This window comes from Rhinoderma darwinii, chromosome 11 (genome assembly GCF_050947455.1).
Source record: "Rhinoderma darwinii isolate aRhiDar2 chromosome 11, aRhiDar2.hap1, whole genome shotgun sequence".
NCBI lineage: Eukaryota > Metazoa > Chordata > Amphibia > Anura > Rhinodermatidae > Rhinoderma > Rhinoderma darwinii.
The window spans coordinates 55,159,555-55,176,742 of NC_134697.1; the positions used below are offsets into that span (position 1 = coordinate 55,159,555).

A 17,188-nucleotide genomic window follows, 5' to 3' on the forward strand; every position below is an offset into this window, starting at 1 on the left:
TCAAAGGACCTTTACAAAACCATGAAAGATCATTTAGCATGATGCTCACCAATAATGGTTAAATGGTTAGCTCCGGTGCCTTGTACCACTGGGGCCCGGTTTTCAAATCTGACCAAGGATAACATCGGCATTAAAAGCTGGCCATACTACTTAGAACGCTCTTTCGGCCAACAGCTATTCCTCCCGACTGAGCATATGTACTCAATGTGGAGAGTGGAATAAGCTGCATGCCAGACACCTTTGGCAGCATCTTCCCTCCCGTGAAAACAAAGGATCAAACATGTTGTAATCTAACATGTTCGATCCTTCATTTTTACCCCGACATATGCCGCCGGGGGAATGTCGGGACACTGCAATACACATTAGATAGTCTGCTGGCCTGGCCAACTTTCATCTAAGGCTTCGTTCACATCTGCGTCTGGTCTCTGTGTGCATCACCATTGATTTTAATGGTGACGGAATCGGTGCAAATGGTTTCCATTTGTCACCGTTGTGTAAGGGTTCCATTATTTTGACTGAACCAATAGCGCAGTCAACTATGGTATTGCATCTGTCAAAACGACGGAACCCTTGTAAAACGGAGACAAACGGAAACCATTTGCACCGAATCCGTCACCATTGAAATCAATGGTGATGCGAACGGAAACCTATGGTTTCCGTTTGTCTCAGTCAGGGTTCCGTTCATGGGTTGCCCTGAAGGAAAGCTCAGACGGAAGCCAAGGACGAAGCCCTGACGTGAACGAAGCCTTAGGAAATTAGATGGTGAGCTCTATTGTGGACAAGAACTGATGTGAGTAATAACAGTGGTACGGAATATGTTGGCGCTATATAAGCAGGGGGAAATGAAACAAAATTTGTTGTATTCATGAATCTTTTGGTTGTGTCATGCAAATGTTAAGATTGGCATTTGCACTTATGATGGAAAAATTACTGGATCGTTTATAATTGGATCGTGAATAAATTGTCCCGTGTACATGCAGTTTGTGATCAGATTAAAGTTAAAAAAATGTTAAAAAAAAAAACTTCATTCAATACAATCATTTTGATTTCTCTGTTGAATCACTAAGTTTACGTCACGAGGGGCTTAACTTTAATTTCCCTAAGACATTAATGAAACAGCTACAAAGAAATCCCAGATTTCCTCGCATTTTTGTGTATCTGTTTGCTACAAGTTTCAGTGTTCGTGCTGCAAGGCACTTGGAACTCTTATTTTTATAGAAATATATTTTTGGCTGTACTGTGTTCCTTATGTAAATATCATTCCCTAGTTCCTGGAAAATGAACAAAACATTGTCCAAAATGTTGTGTTGGATATTTTCCCAGAATAATATAAATAAATGGATGGCCATCAAAAGTTATTTTTAAAAATAGATGTGGTCGTTTGCATTTTTTGGTTAAATAGATTATAGCAACACCACCAAAACCAACACTGGTATTAAAATTAAAAATACATTCTATCTTTGGATTAGTCCATATGCAATTCAGCGATAGAATTTATCACGTGCTAAATAAACTATATGATCAGCCAACGAACGAGAGTTTGCTCGTTCATCGGCTGATCGTTGCCCTGTTAACACAGGGCAATGCTCGAGAGCGAGCGTTGATATGGACGCTCGTTTGGTTGATCATTGGCCCGTGTAAAAGGGTCCATATGCACCCAAACACTTTCGGAATGATTTGGAGATATATGGAACTCGGACCGTCCAGGAGGAGGGTCTTTTTACGCTCCCTGTAGAAGTCAGAATCTCCAATCCCCGGCCGGGGATTGGGGATTCCGCTACAGGAGAAGTGAGTGACTACACGGTCCATATATGGACACAGCGACGTCACTCACTTCTGAAGCGGAATCCCCGACACCTTGTCCGGGGATTCCGCTACAGGAGAAGTGAGTGACTACGCGGTCCATATATGGACACAGCGACGTCACTCACTTCTGAAGCGGAATCCCCGACATCTTGGCCGGGGATTCCGCTACAGGAGAAGTCAGTGACTAAACTGTCCATATATGGACATTGAAGTCAGTGACTTCTCCTGGAAGGGGGGGGGGGATAGGTGCAACCTACAGGGGGCTGTGTGACATTACCTGCAGGGGGCAGGGTGGCATTACCTGCAGGGGGCAGGGTGGCATTACCTGCAGGGGGCAGGGTGGCATTACCTGCAGGGGGCAGGGTGGCATTACCTGCAGGGGGCAGGGTGGCATTACCTGCAGGGGGCTGTGTGTGGCAACAAATTTAAATGAAATTCATCCGATTTTAAAACGGACAGGGAAAAAAACGGATGCAAAACGGGTCAAAATCAGCCGTTAAAAACGGCAACACGGCCCGGAACGGATGCAAACCGGCCCATTTTATCGGCCGACACTCGGACCCTGTCGTGTGAATGAGGCGTAACACTTGTCTCCTGTGTTGGTACATGTCTGTATAGTGCCATACTTGTTAACAACTTAGTCAAGCTGGCCATACACTGAAGGGGTAAGATAAAACCAGCCTATTTTGGCGGGATCAGCTGATGTTCTTATGTGTATGGGGGCCAGCCGACTCTCTCGCGACAGCAGATGTAATCCAAAATGCCCAGTCCTTTATCCCTATGGGTGATAAACCCGCTGTCGCACGGTTCTGGTAGAAGCTTATGCTCTTTTCCCCGTTGACATAAACAGGTCTATGGTGGAGTGGCGAGAAATAGCGACAGTAATTTCATGTGTTTGGACAACTTTAACCAAACACGGGATCTCAATGTTGTATCCCCAGCCATATATGATGTTTATATTTTGTGAATTGTATTTGACAGATGATTATGCTGTAAATAAAGTTACTAAACACAAGTTATACAAAGAATAGGTGTAAATTATTGTATCTGAGGCTTTCTTAACCTTTGCAGTTTGACGGCAGGAATGAAACTATTTCCTGTGCACATTTTGTATATTTTGCCAGATGATCTGACATGGCAAAAAAACAAGTACTTTACAAAATTGCCTCAGTCCCTTAGATGATTAATGAGGCAAGTCCTGAAAAGGGAGGGGGGTTCTTTTGGAGTTAGTTTAAGGATATACACAATATTCCCCAGGATAAAAGTGCTGCTACAGAAGGGTTAACAAATCGAATGTGCAGCCAGGTACCATCTTATAACTGTGTGGCAATGTAGTTAATAAAAAGAAAAAACTACGGAGGGTGCAACCATCTGCGGAGGAGCTCCTAGTCCAACAGAAGAACCTCCCGATCTGGGATTATTCGGAATTTAGTTCTCAAAATTAGGACCAAATACGAGACCATGATGTCAATGCCAAGTTTAATAGCAGACAAAGAAATTAATGCATCACATTCTCTAAAGAGAGATTCTCCAAAACAGGCTGTCAGGGCATGCTGGGAGTTGTAGTTTCACAACAGCTGGAGAGCAACAGGTTAGAGGTCACTGTTATAAAGGGTCTCTCTTAAATAGTACCGGTCACCTATCCAGACATGTCTATTTTAGTAATTGCATGTATTAACCCATAAAATACCAATTTCGGATCATCTTTTCTTAGAACTTAGTTGTGTTGTTATGTAGAAATTTGTGAATAAAATAGACAACTGGCTGTCGCCATTTCCCTTGTCAATATTGTACGTCCCTACACAGTCTTACTATCAGCACCGATTGGATATTGTTAGTCTGCAGGGACCCCCCATCTAAGCCGTTAGAAAGAGATTGCAGTCCCCTCTACTAGCCCGTTGGCGGTGATGCGACCGCAGAGTTGTCATGGCAGCCTGGAGCCTAATGAAAGTCCCCAGGTCTGCCATATTTTTTCTCCTAATACGATGATAAAGCCAGGGCTTAATAGGAGCCGGTTAAAAGTACCATACACTGCAATACATAAGTATTGCAGTGTATGGAGCCAGAAATCAAACGCTAAGGGGGGGAAAGGGGGGGGAATAAATAAAAACATTTTGATATACAAAAATATATATTATATTTAAAAAAATGATACAAATTAACATAATTGGTATCGCCATGTCCGTAAAAGTTTGAACTATTCTAATATAACTTTATTTAACCCATATTGTGAACACCGTAAAAACAAACAAGCAGAAATGCTTCTTGACTTCAGTAGCCAATTATCACTAGAAGGGCATTGCAAAGTTTACAGCTGATCGGCGGAGGTCCTAGCAGTAGGATAGCCAACTTATTGTGGGGGGGTTCACTCCAAAAATGAATTGGGCCTGTCCACAGTGGACAACCCATTTATCTAGGTAGCGCCTAAAGACATTTGTACTGTTTAGTCAGGGTATGTGAATGAGAGACCGTTATGTTAAAAAGAATTGGACCAGTGCACGAGGCTCTGGGCGTCCCACGGCTGACACCGCAACTGTACCGCGCACGTGCAGAAGCCCCTCTCCACGCGCAATGTCAGTTTGGGAGGTACACGTTAAATCTCCATGCTCGTGTGGAGATCTGGCACCGAAAGTGGCAGCTTCTAGAGAGAGGAAGATGGCAGCCACGTCTGAGCGCTGATTGGTGGGGTGGATTTCTGGGTAAGAACAGGTTTATTTTGATGCCATGGTTTTGGACTGGGCAGGGGGTACCAGCACGGGGCATTTTTACAGTGTACATGTCATTTAGGCAGCGTCTCGATTAAAACTTTCATTGTTCTGTTACATTGAGACACATTTACACAACTTTTCCAATATCTATAAAATGTAGAATATTTTAAAAAAAACAAACAACAAAAACTGGTGCTTTTACTTTTTTCATTACTGCTCCGTACTCCACCATCACTTTCCCCAAGATGGAGCATATGGAGGTAATGGTGTTCCACTGTCCGCTATAATATCCTAACTTCAAGAGAACAAGCATTACACGACCACTTGTGTCTCTTCATGGTACAAGGGGCCAGGCAGACATGCCATCTGGTTTGTGTTTTATTTCTTACATAGTTTTACTTTCAGCAAGGTTCACTTAATTTTTTTTTTTTTTAATTCCCCTCACGTAAAAGCACTCGTTTCTTGCGTCATCTTCAGCTGCAGTTACAACTTTCCGGCCTAAATTTCATCAGTATTGGCTGTGAGTCAGAACACGGGATGTTTTAGTAAGATATGGGGTGACTGATACAAATATCTCAGGAGAACTTATGGAACGTACAGTTCATCAGCTGCCATTACATAAACAGGGATAACACTCGCCTGCAGCACAGCTCACTGGCGGCCTCTCCGCACGACTCCCGGCACGACAACTCGGCTTCCTGCCAACGAAACGTCACCAGCGCGCCCCTAGTGTCCCAACAAGAGTACTGCGCTCTGATACGTGCAGGGGAGCACAAATCACAGTGGAGTCTGATGGAGGCCCGACAGTGACGTCATTATCTCAGCAACAACATGACCGAGGAAGTCTAGGCAGCCAGAGCTCCTCCGGGTCCTAGTGCCGCTTATAGTAACCAGTGGACAGTCTTAAGAGACTAATTACCATATCCTATTCAATTCCTACACTTTCTTCAGATATATGTAACTGTATATCTGCAACTAGTGCAATATCATTATTATTATAATTACTATGTTAGTCTTTTTTATAGCGGCAACATGCTCTATAGGGCTGTACATAGAGTTCACTTCTGTCCCTGTCACTTCTGGGGCTTAAAGGGGCTGTTGGGGATCACCAAAGAGATGGTCTGTGTGGGAAAATACCCTAAAAGAATAAAAGAAGCATTACTTATCTGTAAAATTCCCCACCGCTTTTGCGCCATCGCTCCAGTGCTTCCCGCCGGTATTTGTTTACTAAGCAGCAGTATTGACGTCACGACACAAGTGCGTTGACGTGATATCATCATTGCATCACGTTAAATAAAGAACGGCAGGGATTTAATAAATAAATAATGCTTTTATTATATGGAATTCCCCCCCATTGGACCGTTTTTTGGGGATCCTGGGCAACCCACTTAAGCTGACCAGACACTTAAGATGCCATGTTATTTATTAAAGATGCCTTGTATCTCCTGTATCCATCCAAATACCAGGCTAAACTGACAGATCAGGCACATAGTTAAAAGAAAAATAGTGTAACACAACAGAATGCGCTTGCGCCAAATCGTAATTGGCCTATCATGCCATACATGTCTAATTTCAGCCGAAGAAAGCCGGAAAAAATCCCACGTCACATAACACTTTTTTGGCAGCCAGTAGTCTGCCATTGGCCATCGATCGTTCACATACAATTTTAAAACGATGGTTGTCCGAAATGGCCAAGATCTTTCATGTTATGTGTATGGCCAGCTCTACACTCCTCAAGTATGAACTCCTACATACGTAAAACTGCCAATCTCATAAAAAGCTAAATAACCGATCATGGGATTTTATCAAAGTTTTAAATTACTGTCCAACCTTCCTTTGGACCCTCATCATTGGCCTAACTGAACCAGGTCTCAATCTTCTTTAAATGAACGATGTAGGACATGTATTTCGCTAAGACATTGGGGGCTCCATTAGCGGCCTCCGTCACAGATTTATTATTTTTGCCAGACAAAATAGCGCAGCATGCTGCATATTTTGTCCAGCAAAATGACAGAAACCAGGACGGAAATCAGACATAATTTATTACAGTCAATGGACAGTCAATGGGTTCTGTCGGGCGCCGTTGGTTTCTATCATGCGTCAGATCCAGTTCTTCCGGTATTCTCCCTGTTCTGCTCCTGTTACGGAGCAGAACAACGGAACCCAGAATGCAGGTGTGAAGATAGCCTTACCTAGCCTTAGGCTCTGTTCACATCTGCGTTGGGGTCCCGTTCTGATGTTCCATCTGTGCTTTCCGTCAGAACAAGACCCTGAACAGACACAAACTGACACGAACGGAAACCATAGGTTTCCGTTTCCATCACCATTGATTTCAATGGTGACGGATCTGGTGCCCATGGTTTCCGTTTGTCTGTGTTGTGCACCAGACCCATCGTTTTGCTGGAAGCAATAGCGTCGTCGACTTATACGAACGCTCGTCTGCACGATAATTGTCCTGTGTAAAACCCCCTTTACACACACTCGGGCCAATTTCAGAAGAAGACAATTACATTTTCAGTATGTTTTTTCTTTGGGTGTGGGAGGAAACCAGTGTACCTGTAGACAACCAAAGTAAGCACAGGGAGAACATACCAACCCTATGCAGATGTTCCCCTCTGCTCAGTGGCGTAGCTATAGAAGTCGAGGTTGAAGACGTCCAACAAATACAAGCGGACAAACCTCATTAGTACACCACTCTGCTGCCTGATACAGTTCCCCTAACTCTTTCACCCCTCTCTCCTACTCTCAGAGTAGGTGATCTGGAGAGGAGGAGACAGGGGAGAAGGAGGCAGCAGAGCGGTAGAGTAATAAAGTTTGTCCTTTTGTTTAATTTGTGCGGTCAGATCACAGCACTGCTGTACATTTCTTTAGTACTAAGGGCTGGCTGCGGCTGTGCATCCCACAGTTTTTTTTCCCAGACTGCAGAGGGTTTTGTTAATTTGGGAGCACAAGGGAGGCACTATTACTTTGTGTGGGCACAGAGGGGTGTTACTACTATGGGGGCACAAAGGGGGTATTACTTTTGGGGGCACAAAAGGGGCACTAATACCTTGTGCGGGCACAAAGGGGGATTATTACTATGGGGGATTTAAAGGGGTATTATTAGTGGTACAAAGGAAGGCACTATTACTGTTGGGCATTATTACAGTGGAGCACAGTGTAGGGATTATTATATTGTGGTGGACACAATGGGGGAATTATTAATGAGTGGAGGCGCTATTTGTGGGGCATAAACATGGGCACTAGCAATGTGTGGGGCACAAAGGGGGCATTTTTACTGTGTAGGGGCGCTGAGAGGGACATTGGTGGTAGCAGATGGATAGGTCATTTGTAAGCAGAGACATAGCTGGAAGAATTCTTCATGGCGGTCTGGACCTGGATAGAAAAGAAATGGGAAAACAAACAGTCGATTTGTCAGAGAGGATGTCACCTGTGAGACACTGAATTTAACTGTACTGTATTCACTTTTCACTTGTCGATATATATAATATATTTTGGGACTTCTGCCTCTGATCTTTTAGGACCCTAGCCTGGCTACTCATGCTGCATTGACAGATTGCTGAATAGACCCAGCGGTACAGCTGAAAGTTTCGGGTGGACCACATCCACAAAGAAAAGTTGTGCTGGGTGGCCCAAGCTGAACTTTTGCACTATGGCCCATGTCCCTTTAGTTACATCCCTGGCAGCTGTGCTAGCCACTGAGTCAACATGCTGCCATCGGTAAAAACAACACTGTCGTGGTATGCACTTTTTACATTGTCTAGACATGTTATATTAAACTACCATGCCTATCTGAATACACAAAACTAATATGAAATACATTGGCAATATAGAATTTCATTCACATCATACCTAAACTTGTATTTACAGTAGATGCTCTATGGAAATGTATACCAATCACCTTCTTTATTACTTTTGTGAAGAAACGGGGTGTTTAAGAATTTCAGAAGACTCTACAGACTATACATTACATAGGCAGAACCCATTTAAATTAGGGTGGCTACAAGATACCCTACTGCAACCCCAAATCCTTTTGAAAGCACTTTGTGCTATAGACACTTGTGGATGGGGAAGTGCCACCATCTTTTTTTTTTGTACTTTTGATTGTCCAAAGTCCGCTCCAAATGGGGTCATCTTCTGCTGGACCTTTGGGCCCCATTAATGTGTCAGAGCCTGGGCCTACTAGAGGATCCTCTGGGGGGCCTGTCCCACCCTAAATGGAGTCAAGGAACCCAGCGTCACAATATTCTCATGCAGAACTAAACACATTATGCAGTTATGTAAATCAAATTCTTATGTGTAAATGTGTTTTAAAAAACTACGTAAAGGGACTAATATTACGTGATGCGCTGTATATCAGCACATGAAAGTACATGAAAAAGCTTGGAGGCAAAATGTTCTCAAAATCAGAAACCACTGTTATCAGGTCTATAGAGTGCAAAAGGAAGGAAATGAATACGAAGCGAGACACAATATCTGCACAAGTATGCCAAGTCTGGAGGACTTTAAAAGTTCAATGGAAGTTAATGTAACAGCTGATTATATTTTTGGTGAGTCTGAAATATTCTGTGTCTCGTATATCAGCAGGGACCTCAGTTATCATGTTAGGAAAATGGAATTGTTATAAAAGCAAGGGTTGTATAGATTGCCAAGCATAGCTGACCTGCGTGACACCTATTTGATTTCATTGACACTGAAGAATCAATCAATGCTGTATGTATCTATTAATGTCGATATAACTAATTGTCTTTGGAATCTTAAGGGTTCATGCACATGAAGTATTACAGCTCTGTACAACCTCCAAGTTGTAGAGTCGTAATATAGAGATCTATTGTACCTTTGTATGCCTCCGGTTTCCTACAAACGCAGGCATGAGTTTTTCTGTTGGATTTTCTATGTTTCTATCTGGAAACTGGCTACAAGCAGGATAACTTTTGTTAACAGAACATATTATGGTTTGTGCGTGTCACTACTTATAATGGTATACTGCTCTGAATGGAACGTGGGTTTGCTTTGTTTGAACTTTTTCTGCTCAGTGTAATTTGTGCTATAGAAACTATCAGCAAGCAAGCAGGTTAGTTCCTGTTGAAAGATATTATTATTTTTACTTGAATACCAATGGTAGTTCATTAGAATATTAACAAATGCTTACCCAATGCAGATACAGTATTAGCTATACATATGTTAATGAGCTAAACTATGAGTGTATTAGGCTGGGTTTTTACGTTGCGATATTGGTGCGTTTGTTTGCCGTGATTACTACAAAATTGTGTAAAATTTCTGTATTTTTTGTGATATTCGTGATAAAGCAACCGCATTTTGTCACGATTTTGTGGTTTTTGCGGCAAAAAAATGTGCCTAATCCCAGGGGCATAACTAGGAAAGACTGGGCCCCATAGAAAGCTTTTTGACTGGGCCCCCCCTCCCCTGTGTGCCACACACAGCCCCCCTGTAGATAGTGCCATAGAGCCCCCTGTAGATTCTGCCATACAGTCCCCCCTGTAGATTGTGCCATACAGTCCCCCCTGTAGATAGCACCCCCCACCTCCCCCTTGAAGATAGCGCCCCCACACAAATAAAACAACAATAATATATATGTACCTAGGCCCGTTCCGGTGACAAACGGAGCGTCTCCAAAAAATCCTCAACGCCGACGGGATCCTTGCGTAGGCCGCCGTGATCCAGTGATGTCCTCACGTCGGCCTGCACAGGGATCCAGTCCCTCCGCCTGATAGTTTGCATGCTGAACGTGGCCTGTAGGCTGTAGCCTAGTAAATGGCAGAGCAGGGAGATATCTCCCTGCTTTGCCATAGTGCATACCTCCCAACTAGAAATTATCACGAAGAGGGACAACCGATGCTGTGCACGCGCACAGTGCGGCAAATCTTTTTCTTTTAAGCCACACCTCTAATCCCACCCAATCCCCACCCATACACACCCGGTTCAGCCCACACAGTAACAGGCTCCCATAGTGCCTCCCACACAGTATAATACCAAATAGCTGCCCCCACACAGTATAATGTCCCCATAGCTGACACCATACAGTATAATGCTCCCATAGATGCCACCATACAATATACCAACCCATACATGCACCCATACAGTATAATGCCCACACAGATGCCCCCATATAGTATAATGCCCACACAAATTCCCCAATACAGTATAATGACCACACAGATTCTTCCATACAGATAATGACCACCCTAATTCCCCCATACAGCATAATGCCCAATAGCTGGCCCCATGTAGCATAATGCCCTCATAGCTGCCCTATACAGTATAATGCCCCTATACAGTATAATGCCCACACAGATTCCCCCATACAGTATAATGCCCACACAGATGCCCCATACCGTATAATGCGAACACAGATGCCCCATACAGTATAATGCCCCCATAGCTGCCCCATACACCTCAATGCCCCCAAAGCTGCCCCCATACAACATAAGGCCCCCATTGCTCCCCCATTGCTGCCCCATGCAGTATAATGACTCCCTAGCTGCCCCCCTTAAAGATAGTGCCAACCCCTCTGTAGATAGCGCTGATGGGACTCCCTCTAGGAGTGGAATCCCCAGCCAAAGCAAAGGCTGGGGATTCCACTCCAAGAGGGAAGCCCTGATGTCACTGTCCATATATGGACAGTGACGTCAGTGGCTACTTCTTCAGCTGAATCCCCGTTGCCAACTCTGGTCGGGGATTCCGCACTTCAGGAGGAGCCCCTGTTGTCAATGTCCATATATGGACAGTGACCTCAGGGGTTTCCAACTAGGAGCGGAATCCCCGGCCAGATCATCAGCAACGGGGATTCCGCTCAAGGAGTAGCTACTGATGTCACTGTCCATATATGGATAGTGACATCAAGGGCTTCCCTGAGCACAATGCTTAAAGGAGTGCTGTGCCCGGGGAGTCCTTGGCGAGCGGAGGAGCTCCCCTCTGCTCCTCCGCTCTGAACTAATTCTGAAGCAGGGAGCTGATGGTTCCGTTTCAGAATTGGGTTCAACTGTATCAGTGTCCTGAAGACGCAGATACAGTTGACAGTCAGCAGGACTTAGCCCCGGCCGCCCGGGACGGTTGGGAGGTATGCATAGTGTTCAATAGTATCTGTGTCCTAAGGAAAAAAAAAACCAAAACCGAATCTTAAGGTTTTTCACGCTGTGGTTTGGTCAGTGGCATAACTGCCGCTGTAGCAGCCATAGCAATACCACCGGGCATGGGGCACGGGCCCCCTGATGCTGCGGGCACCGTAGTAGCCGCTATGGCTTTTACAGCGATAGTTATGCCACTGCCCAAACTACAGCGTGAAAAATCTTAAGGCTGGGTTTTCACACTGGTTTTGGTGCTTTTTTTGCCGCAATAACTGAGAAATCAATAAAAAAGTGCTGTGCTCTTGCCGCCATTTTGCAAAAACCATGGCAATTTACCACAATTTTGAGGTAATCATAGCAAACGCACCAGAACCACAGCCCAAAACACTCACAGTTTAGCTCATTAGTACCCATCAATTGAGTTAATTAAATTAACTAATGAACAGCTAATACTGTACCTACATTGGGTACGCATAGGTCAATACAATAATGAACTACCATTGGTATTCAAGTATCAATAATAATATCTTTCACCATTAGCTAACCTGCTTGCTGACAGTTTCTTTACCACAAATCAACACTGAGCTGCATGCTTGACTGTGATTTGGAAGTGGAGTTTTGCTTTAAGATCAATTTCAGACATAATATAGCTGCTTTTTAGCGTTTTATTAAAGGCCTCAATACCTGGACCTCCCATGGATCTACTGAATCACACTTAGATCATTATGGTAGAACCACCGGTGGTCTAAGTATTACTAGCTTTTCTGTTAATCCGTGAGAAATCACATGCCTTACTATTCTCCCCCTGGACGCTTTCCCCATGGAGGTGCCATACAGCGGCACAAGGAGGGCGACTCCATACAGAATTTGTGCATGTGGCTTTGCCATGTGCCCATGCCCTACGATTTATCCTTGAAGAGTGAAAATCTATGACATTCCACATTTGGGATAAAAGCAACAGACATCATGGACCTGACGGCAGCCACCAATACTGGTAAAGAACCAGAAACGTTCTTGTAATTGCTTTAGTTTAATGCTTTTAGCTACTGTGTAAAATAAAAGTAATATTCCAGTCTACAGATTATAAATCTTGGCCTGACTTATTATATACATTGCAGAAACAGAAACATGATAATTGTCAGTGTCATATTTTTAGTGACCATTTTTATAGTAATCTGACTTCCTCTTAGAGGCCTCGTGTGTCATTCTTGGCTACTCATGCTGCTCTCATAGGTGTAGACAGGTGTGAGTCACCTGATGTCGTCTGTATGGAGGAAGGTCTGCTCATATCCAGAAGAGAAGGTTCAGTCTGTGTACAGTCTGCGCAAACAGGTTTATTAGTAACAGGAAAACACCGGAATTTTCTTTTTAATTACCTTGTGCCTGGCCATGAAATGAACTACTTATATTACATTGTTTTTCTAATTTATGGTTTCCCGTTATCTCACAAACACATTTCTATTTTCCAGCACCACAAGCTAGACTGAATTACTCTTCTATTTGTATCAAAAATGCATACCTTCCCTTAACAGGATTGTGAGATCCAAGTCACAGGACCTCTAGAGCCAGCGATATGCAGTGAATTGTCTCCCAGACACCTACACTATGGTAAGTAAAATATCTTCTAGTTTCCCGACTTCCTGCTTCCATTAATAAGTACATCCGTACATCGGAACTAGTGTCAGAAAATCTAGGTATAAAATGTAGCATTATAGGAGGGTGAGTTTATAAATGAGCTCTTCATGATATCACAATGTATTGGCTGTAGTTTTACATAGGACTGCTCAGAGGCACAGCTAGGGCTTTAGCACGGGGGTGGGGGTGAAATACATCTGAGTGGGCCTCCAACAATATACAGTATAATGACCTCTTAGTCTGCTCCATATAGTGTAATGCCCCTATAGCTGCCCCCACATCGTATAATGCCCCCATAATGGCCCTTATACAGTATAATCCCGCATAGCTGCCCGATACAGTATAATGCCCCCATATCTGCCCCATACAGTATAATGCCCCCATAGCTGCCCTCATACAGTATAATGCCCCCAAAACTGCCCTCATACAGTGTAATGCCCCAATAGCTGCCCCATACAGTATAATGCCTCTAAAGCTGCCCATATAGAGTAAACTTCCCTATTGCGGCCCCCCCCCATACCCAGTATAATGCCCCCATAGCTGCCACCACACAGTATAGAGCCTAATAAAAAAATAATAAAATAAATATTTACCTATTCCGTTCCCACACTCTGTGCAGCATGTGGCTCTATGCAGACAGGCGCGATGACGTCACTACACTTCTCCTGTCTGCCTTGAGCCACTCACAGCTGGAGCTTGCATTACACAGTGAATGCTGGAGCAAGGAGCCATCGGCTCTGGGCTCCAGCATTGAATTCAACTGTATCTGCATCCTGAGGACACAGATACTGTTGAAACCGGGACACACCACCACTGGGGGACGGACCCCACTATCTAAGTGGGCCAGAGGCCACCCCCCCCCCCTCCTGCATCCCTGCTAGCTACGCTACTGGGACTGATGGTAAACACGGAATGCTGCCAACGCAATGCCGTCCCAAAGGAATGAAAAATTCAGGCATGCTATAAGTTTTTTCTCCTTGGTTTTACCTGTCTAGGGGTGAGAAGAAGCTACAGAGAAATTTCTGTCTTCTGAGTAAACATGGCTCCCTTGAAATCACCTTTCTTTGCATTCTTTAGAATATAGTAAAGGAACAAATGGCATGCCCACCTTAATATTCATTTGTTACTCTATCAATCTTTTTGCTTTCTTTTCAATATTTGAATAGGGTGACATTTATGTAAACCTCTCAAATAACAGAACCCCTTGCATTATATATACTACTTAGACCTCGTCACATCTGCATGGAGACTCTGCTAAGGGCCTCCATCGCAGAGACGGCTGAAAATACACGTTGCACTATTGTTTCCAGGTAAAACCACATTCACCCCGACTGAACCCATTAAAGTCCATGGGTTCCGTCGGCCGCCTGTGGTGTTCGTCGTAGAACAGTATTTCCGTTGTTCTGCTTCTCTGATGGAGCAAAACAACGGAAAGCTGAACACAGGTGTGAACCCAGACTTAGTCCTTTTTATTTTTTTATCAACCTGACATTTAATTCTATATATCAAACATAAAAATAGTTTCAATGTTATAAGCAGGTTTTGCTTAGACTTGAGCTGGAAGCAGCAGCTTCTTCAATAAGCCATATTTCAGCTGTATTTCTAAGGCCTGGTTGAGACGAGCGTGTGCGTTTTGCGCGCGTAAAAACGCAGCGTATTGCGCGCGTTGCCATTGCATTTGGCATGCGTATACGCTGCATTGCTGCTTTTTTAACGCACATGAAAACGTAGGGGTAGTTAATGCGAGGCCAGCCTACAAATAGGCAGGCTGGCCCAACCCCTGCTTGCTGGGTGAACAGGTTGTGAGCCTTATTGCAGCCTCTGCTGAAACCCTAGTGTGTGTTTAAACAGTTGACACGTGTTTTGATTTTCAAGCCACATTTATGCCTTCTCAGTCGCTGGCACGTGTGCTGCTTGCGTGGATGATTTTGCGTCGTTTTGGCGAACGGCGAGCCATGGTGCAGCACCAGCCGCGTAGAAGAAGTCAGATTTGGGTTCATTCACTTGTGGCCCAACGAACCTCCAAAGGGCACTTTCATACTCTGTATGAGGACTTACACCCCGAAAAATTCTGTGCGTTCTGCCGCATGTCTGTGTCCACCTTTGATCTTCTGCTTGCGCAGATTCGCCCTGGAATCACCTACCAGAATACCAACATGAGACGCTGCATTTCCCCAGAGGAACGACTGCTTGTGACCTTGAGGTATGTGTGCAGTTGCAATTAGTTCTTGGAGGACGCTGTATGTTTTACAAGTCCGCCCTAACATGTGTTCATTATTGTTTTGGCTTTATCTTGCCTTTAGATTTCTGGCCACAGCCAATAGTTACCATTCGTTACATTTTGAGTTTCTTTTGGGAGTGACCACCATTTCCTTCATTGTGATATCCACCTGTGTTGTGCTGTGGCAGAGATTAAAGACCACGGTCATGCCTCAGCCCACGACAGAACAGTGGCTTCGCATTTCGGACGGATTTCTTCGAGCAACTCAATTTATTGTATTGGTGCCCTAGACGGCAAGCACATTCGTGTGAAGAAGCCCCCACGCAGTGGCTCGCGATACTATAACTACAAACTGTTTTTTTCCATCGTGTTGTTGGCCTTGGTGGACACTAATTATTGTTTCACGATTGTAGACATAGGCTCGTATGGCAGCTCTGCTGATGCCCGCATATTCCGTTCATCCAGAATGGGTAAACGACTTTGGAATAATCAACTGGCGGTGCCGAAACCTTCCATCCTCCCTGGCTCCATCGGCCCACCAATACCATATGTCATAGTTGCAGATGAGGGGTTTGCCCTGACAAGGCAATTAATGCGACCTTTTGCAAGAAGGGGCTTGGATGAGCGTCGACGCATGTTCAATCTCCGCCTATGCCGAGCTCGAAGATGTGTGGAATGTTATGTCTAACAGGTGGCGGGTGTTTCTGTCTACAATGCAATTGTCACCGCAGAATGTGACACGTGTCATACAAGCGTGTGTAGTTCTGCATAACTTCTGCCGCATTCATGATGCAACGTTTGATGCAGAATATATACTAACACATGCACCCACCAGCAACACTGTCCTGGCAATTCCACTAGGGAGATCTCACATCCGGACTCAGAGTTTGGCTGCATATTTTGAGAGCCCATCAGGAACCGCACCATGGGGGCTTGATGTCATTTAAAGGGTCGCATATTTCTTTGTTTATTGTGTCCACAGGTCCTAAGTGGCCAGTGTTTGTTGTTTTAGGTTAGGGGCTTGTAGTGTTAGGGACTCGCAATACATGAGGACCCTTGACGTGGGTTGCGAGCTTACATCTGTTGGGGTTTGTACTTGCCATTTGCCAGTCCTGAAACTGTTTGCATGAGAATGAATTATGTTCGCCCAAATTAAATTCTCCTCCAATCGCGACTGCCCTTTCTGTGGCTATTGGCACATGACAGCACGCCAACATTCACATCTCTTACAAACAATGGCAAACCCCGAAAGATGAACTAATACCTCACTGAACGTGTGCAATTATATTGGGACAAGCCCAGCAGTGTGTGAGTGTACAGTAATATACATTTGAGGTAATCATTTTGGGGAGGGGGTTTAAAAAATAACACCATGCAATTGCAACTGTAAACACCTTCGTTTTAATGTTTAATGCACAACAAAAACGGGGTGCAAAAGAACCATACAAAAAAAAATAAACACCAACATGGTGCAAAACAGATGTGGGCAAACTATGCAGCCCTTCAAAAATGAGCGTTGGTCGGCCCGGGGAAGAGTACGCGGGCATTTCAGTACCACTATGCTGGCTGGCCATGGAGCTGCTGAGGATGTTCCTCTCCAGCATAGTGGTGCTGATGATGGGCCTGGTAACTGGGTCCATGGAAAGGGGGAGCGAAGGGTTCTGGACCTCTGCTGTATTGCGGCAAATGCTGCTCGCGGGCAGGCAGAGGACCAGGGGAAAAATGGGCAG

At 44.5% G+C, this 17,188-nt stretch overlaps 2 long non-coding RNA genes across 4 annotated transcripts in view; one reads left to right on the forward strand and one right to left on the reverse strand.

The window, feature by feature from the left end:
* The window catches only part of LOC142663169 (uncharacterized), a 100,079-nt gene extending 94,782 nt beyond the window's left edge, over positions 1-5,297 (reverse strand). Inside the window, exon 1 of the long non-coding RNA XR_012851050.1 lies at positions 5,154-5,297. This is a non-coding gene — a long non-coding RNA (uncharacterized LOC142663169). The remainder of the gene's footprint in view (positions 1-5,153) is intronic.
* LOC142663170 (uncharacterized) overlaps positions 1-17,188 on the forward strand; it is a 59,869-nt gene that overhangs the window by 21,822 nt on the left and 20,859 nt on the right. For 2 of the 3 annotated variants that reach the window (XR_012851051.1, XR_012851052.1), the window contains one exon: positions 13,135-13,210. The exons of the other annotated variant lie outside the window; for it this stretch is intronic. This is a non-coding gene — a long non-coding RNA (uncharacterized LOC142663170). The remainder of the gene's footprint in view (positions 1-13,134; positions 13,211-17,188) is intronic. 3 annotated transcript variants of the gene reach the window in all.